Raw genomic sequence first — 6,169 nt, forward strand, 5'->3', positions numbered from 1 at the left:
TTTCTCTCGATCCGCCCCTTTTTACCTTGTAATTGAGGAATTATAACATTCTCGCGCTTCTCGCTGGTTTCCCAACACGCATCCTACCCCTGCGCCAGTTGGAAACTTCATGGCTAGGTGTCAGACCGAGGTCACGGCTCGTAGGTCAACTAGAATAGGTCTTCCAATCACAGCGTTATATGCAGAAAGAATATCAACTATTATAAAAGTAGTGAGTAATGTCATGTTCACAGGTGCGGTTTCTGCTATGACTGGAAGCCTGATCGACCTGGTTGGCGCGTGCCTTTCGCCAGAAAAACCATAAATGGTTTGGTTGCATGGCTCAAAAACCTGCACTGATAACTTCATCCTCTCCAGCGAAGATTTGTATAGAATGTTTACTGAGCTCCCTGTATCCACTAACACCTGCTTAACCATCATATTAGTGATCTAGATGTCCATGACCAGAGGATCCAAATGGGGAAACCGGACATGCTGAGCATCAAGCTCAGAGAAAGTTATTAGTTCTTCCTCTGTTTGAGCTTTTTTGGGAGTTCGCTCCTCTACGTTCAGCATTTCAATATCCTGGTCGTGTCGTAAGGTTTGGGTGTATCGTTCCCTTTCCTTCCCACTATCCCCTCCCAGGTGTGGGCCGCCAGAGATGGTCAGCAATGTACCAGCAACTGGAGCTGGCTGTAAAAGGGGCGAGTGTTGGCGTACAAGTGCCTGCTCGTTTCCCACAACTTCTCAGGTGTCCTTGTCTGATAAGGAATTCAATCTCATCTGTTTTCTAGTTGCACTCATTGGTGTCATGCCCATAGTCGTTGTGAAAATGACAAAACTTAGTTGTATCTCTCTTGGAGATATCTTTCCTGATCGGGGCTGGCCACTTGAAAGGAACAGTGGTGCTAGTAGCCTGGTACACTTCTGCTCTGCTTTCGACTAGGGTCGTGTAATTGGTGAACCTCGGCTCATATCTATTACTTTTAGGGCGCTTGTTCTCAGACATTGACGGCTCATGGTTCGCCCTATTTCCTCTGTTTTTCCCGTTATTTTTGTCATTGCCATTGGGTTTCCCAGACCCATTGGTGGCTTTAGTGGGATCTTCTTTCAGACCCTGGTCATCTGTGGGCGCCTTCCCTTCGTTGGCAATTTTCTCTTCGAGCTTGATGTACCAGTTTGCTCGGTCCAAGAATTCTTGGGTGCTCTTTACCCCATTATTCCTTAAACTGTTTCAAAGGGATGAATGGCGTCGTACTCTAGTAGTAAGTGCCATCATCTTCCCCTCATCACCAACTGTCTTAGCCCCAGCAGCGGCTCACATAAAACATTGGACATACGCCTTCAAGGTTTCGCCTTCCTTCTGGTGTATCTCGACCAGTAGGTTAGCTTCGGTCGGATGTACTCGACCAGCGTAAAACTGCCCATAAAACTCTTTCAGGAACATTTCCCAAGACACTATGCTAGTAGGAGGGAATTTAAAAAACCACTCCTGAGCAGGATAAGGTGGTCGGAAAAATTATGCATCGCGCGTCATTTGATACCTTCTGGATGTCCATTTGTATCTCGAATTTATTCACATGGGATACTTGGTCTCCAAATCCATTGAAGTTGGGTAATACTGGCATCTTAAATTTTCTTGGAGTTTCAGCCATCGCTATTCTTTGTATAAATGGAGTGCCTCTTCTCTGGTCATACTCAATGTGCGACATTCGGCTCCCCACTAGCTGTTGGACGGCCTGATTCAGCACATCAAGCTGGGCCTGTATAGTGTCGGGTATTATTGGGGCGTCCGGCGCCGGAGGGGCATACTCATCGTGCCTTTCCCATCTGTCATTGAGTACGTCCCTCAAATCCTCATCCCTACACCCTTGCTCGTTAGTGCTCAGTCGATCAAATACGTTAGGTTACCTAGGCTGCCCCCCAGCATTCTGACTCGTCGACCGATTCTCTCTTGGTGGGGGATTGCGTTCCCCACCCTCTCTCCTTGCCCTCGACCAGCATTCCTCTACCAGAATCTACCTCATTATAGTCATAGACATCCCTAAAATGTGACCGACTATGGTGCGACCTGCTGATCGCGCTATTTCCTCCTCCCCTTGCTGGCACATCTCGTCCATCAGGTGGAGGCATGCGTTGATCGGTGGATCCCTAGGCATTATTATGTCATGGGGGGACCCTGACCGCAGAGGCTGACTCGACCTGTCTCCTGCCAGCAAAAGGACATTGCCCCCTGCTCAGTGGATTCGTCCCTTCAGCAGTTTGGCGTCTAGGGCTTCGGGGAGGCTGTCCGGACCTATTTTGCCTTTGCTGCTGGGGATTATCTCAACCAGCGCGAGAAGGAGGTTGCTGCTCAGGATGTTGAAACGGAATATCCTGTTGAGCAGGAGGAGGCTGCTCCGGCCTCTGAGGGCTTGTTGGTGGAGGCGGAGTATGGTGATGTTGTGGAAAATTTGAATGTGGATCTTGTTGTGGCAGTACACTGGGTGGCTGATCTGGTTGAGAAGTTGGCACGGGCTATCCTCGAGCCAACTGAATGGCTGCCTCCAGGGCGGCAGTGGAGTCCCTCTATCGACGATCCATGTCAGCCTGCCTCTCATTCAGTTCTTGGCGTTGCCTATCAATTTCTCTTTGCTACAACGCCATCGTTTCAGCCACATTTTCTTGATTAGCCCTCAAATTGGCTAATTCTTCCTGCAACACAATCAGTGTTGTCCTCAAGGTCTTAGAATCCATTTCCTCCTCTTTGAATTCCAATTGTGGTTCATCTTCAGCCACATTTTTGTGGAAGAGGCTGGGTTGGTGCGGCACCAGAGGTTTGTCCAGTCTTTCTAGATGTTTTTTCCATTTGATCTCTTTGGAGGTCTTAAGTTCAACTCTCAATGAAAGCACCAAAATGTTGACCCTCGAATTGGTCAATGACACGGAGTCAAGTAAAACGATAAAAAATTAGATGAAATCATGACGAAAAGATAAATTACACAAGAGATTTATAGTGGTTCGGCCCCAATAAAATGGTAACAACCTACCTCCACTTAGTGTTCTTATTGATGTATATTTTTAAGAACTGTAATCAACGAGTTTCACAAGCTTTTAGATGAATACAATTACTGTGGATAAAAACACTTTATTTCACTCTTAGAATTCGGAAGTTCAAAAGTTCCCACTCTTGAGCCTTTTGATTCTTATTTATAGGCTTAAGGAATTCTTCATGGGCCAATGGGCCTTGATTATATTTAATACAGGCGTATCTAAGTAATAATGGAAATTACAATTAATATGTAATTATAAGATTGCGTATCTGAAGGAAATAGATGAAAAGACACGACCAGACTGGTTGCGCATAAATATGATGTATGATGAGCTAATGATCTTCTGGTCGATGGTCGAACAGATTATACTCACTTAAACTGCCACGTGTATTCCACATGTAGGCTAATTTTGCCACGTCATCAAGTTGTCCTTTTTGGGGTAAACAATTATAATTAACAGGATAGACGAGAAATGATTGTTTTGCCCTTGGGTGGCTGTAAAGGTTTTAATTGGGCTTAGAGGCATTTTGGTCTTTTGGCCATGGGATATGTTTCAAGCTAGGAAGGTTGTAGATGCTTAAGACAAAATTAGAGTAACTTTCTCCTTCTCTCTCTCAATCCTCTCTCTCTCTCTCTCACGGGCTTGGAATTTTGAAGCTTAGCTTGAGGATTTAACTTGGGGAATCAAGGCTTGAGGGTTTAGATTTGTGATTGGCAGCTAAGGGGGATTCAATTCTGTGTTTAAGGTAAGGTTTTCAGCTGAAGTTTAAAGTTTTTTCTCTGTTTTAAGGTTATGTTTAAGCTTTGAATTTTGATTGTAGAATTGGGTATATGGTAAGGTTGTAAGTGTTTCAAAGCTTAGGTTTTGTTGGTTGAATGCTGGTAATGTTCTGATAATGATTGGTTGTGATTTTTGGATTTATTTGATGAAGGTTTGGGCAAAGTTTGAATTGAGAGAAAGACAGGGGAGTTGGGTTCGCAGGGTCAAGTCGCGACCGAGTTCATGCAAGTCGCGACTTGAACCCATTCCAGAGCCTCCCCTCGGCTCTGTCTAGCAGGCGTGCCGCGACCCACTAGGTCAAGTCACGGCCCTTAGGAGCAGGTTGCGGCCTGGCCCTCCCATTTGTGTCAAGATGTGTTTTTAAGGGTCTTAAGCGCGGGTTTTCATTTCCTAAGGCTCGGGATCGAATCTACTAACCGTTTTAGTATGATTCGAGGCCCCGCGAGCGGAGTTTAGACCATGAACTTTTTATTATTTATTTTTATTAATGGGATTTCATATTTGGTTATGACTAGGTGACCGCTAAGGGACTTAAGGACCGATCGTTCTCAAAGGTCGTTCTTTTATTATTTCACGCTCGAACCAGAGGTAAGAAAACTGCACCCATTATGTGATATGCATGGTTATTGATGAGGAATGTTGAGTGCTCTATATATGGACATTGATTGCATAGTAAATGCATAGCAGCTTTGCTTATCTATGTATGGCACTGACTTATTAGTCAGGGAACAACAATGGTGTTTAGTATTGATTGTGAAGCTATGACTTATCAGCCAAGATCAGCGGTGATACTGAGCACTGGTCGTATGGTATTGGCTTAAGAGTCAAGAACAGCATTATTGTGTTTAACACACGCCGAAATGATTTGATCTAATCAACATGAGCATGAAATGCTTGATCGACCCCAAGGTCGAAGAAAACTAAAGCGTTTTTCTAGTCTAAAGGCTAGTTACTTAGAGCCAGGGCCAAAAGGCTCAGGTGACTGAAACGTCACATGGCTTAGGGCGCAGAGCCCCAGAGTATGACTCGTTAGTCACCTATACAAAGTGTGACTCATTAGTCACCTATACAGAGTGTGACTCATTAGTCACCTACAGAGAGTATGACTCATTAGTCACCTATCTGATTAGGGTTGTAAGGCCCAGAATGATTACCAGAATCATTTATTGATATTACATACATGCAGTAATAAGTTTTCTTGATGAGTCTTGGCTCACGGGTGCTATGTGGTGCATGTAAAGGGAAAGAAAAGCTCACCCAGCCTTGAGTGGAGAGCTTACGTAGCGATGTGTACATATGTAGTCGCTTGACCACCACGGCCAAGGTGTTTCTCAGAGGAACTAGGGGTTAACCCTATTTTTGCCGCTTAGGTCAGCAGGTTGTAATTTTTACACTGTAATGACCATTTTGGATTGTAAATAATTTTGTAAACACTTTTATGGGCCCATGTACAGTTTAATGTTTTAAATAAAATATATCAATTTCTTTTTATCAAGATTTTCACCATGGCCTATTAATGACACATAGATGCACGTTTATAACCTAATAACTCGTTTAGCGAGTTAAACATTATTTAAAGTCCACAGTAACGGTCTTGGAGTAACCAGGGCATTGCACTTTCTGAATCGAATTTCCCATCATGGAAATGTTCGATGCTCATCTCCCTTGGAGCACAGAACAAGTTGGCATTCGTTGATGGTTCTCTTCCCCAACCCCCATCAATCGATCCTCTTCACTCCTCCTGGCTCAAGGTAAACAACATGGTAATATGTAACGCCCTAGATAGCCAAGACCGCTACATTGTGTACTTATAAAGGTGCAAGACTTGCTAATCAAGTCATTATCTTAAAAACGTGCCATTAAACATGTAAGAGCTAGGGTTAAAAAGGTTTTGGTCTCAAAAGACTCATTTTATATAATTAAATTGTTACGTACACGGGATCCCATAAGAAAACAGAGTTAAAAGTATGTTTACAGACTCCCAAAGGTACATGAGTAATTACTAGCCATACTAAGGCAAAATAGTCAATTTTTGGGTCTCGCGTCCCTGCCTAAACCTCAACCGTGGCGGCTGAGCAACTGGCTATGTACATTCCGCTCACTGAGCTCTCCAATCAAGGCTAATCTAACTTGCCCTTGCCTTTACCTGCACCACGTAGCACCCGTGAGCCAAGGCCCAGCAAGAAAACATCTTATACAACACAATCAATGATAACAGACAGTTAATTCATTACACATGTACTCCCATCAAATAATCCACAATAGACATTCAGCACATATATTTAGATTCAAGATACAATCAATCACATATTACACTCATATCACATAATATTCAGGGCTGATGACTTACGCCGCACCCTCCTTTTAACCCATTGAC

This window comes from Humulus lupulus, chromosome 8, assembly GCF_963169125.1.
Source record: "Humulus lupulus chromosome 8, drHumLupu1.1, whole genome shotgun sequence".
NCBI lineage: Eukaryota > Viridiplantae > Streptophyta > Magnoliopsida > Rosales > Cannabaceae > Humulus > Humulus lupulus.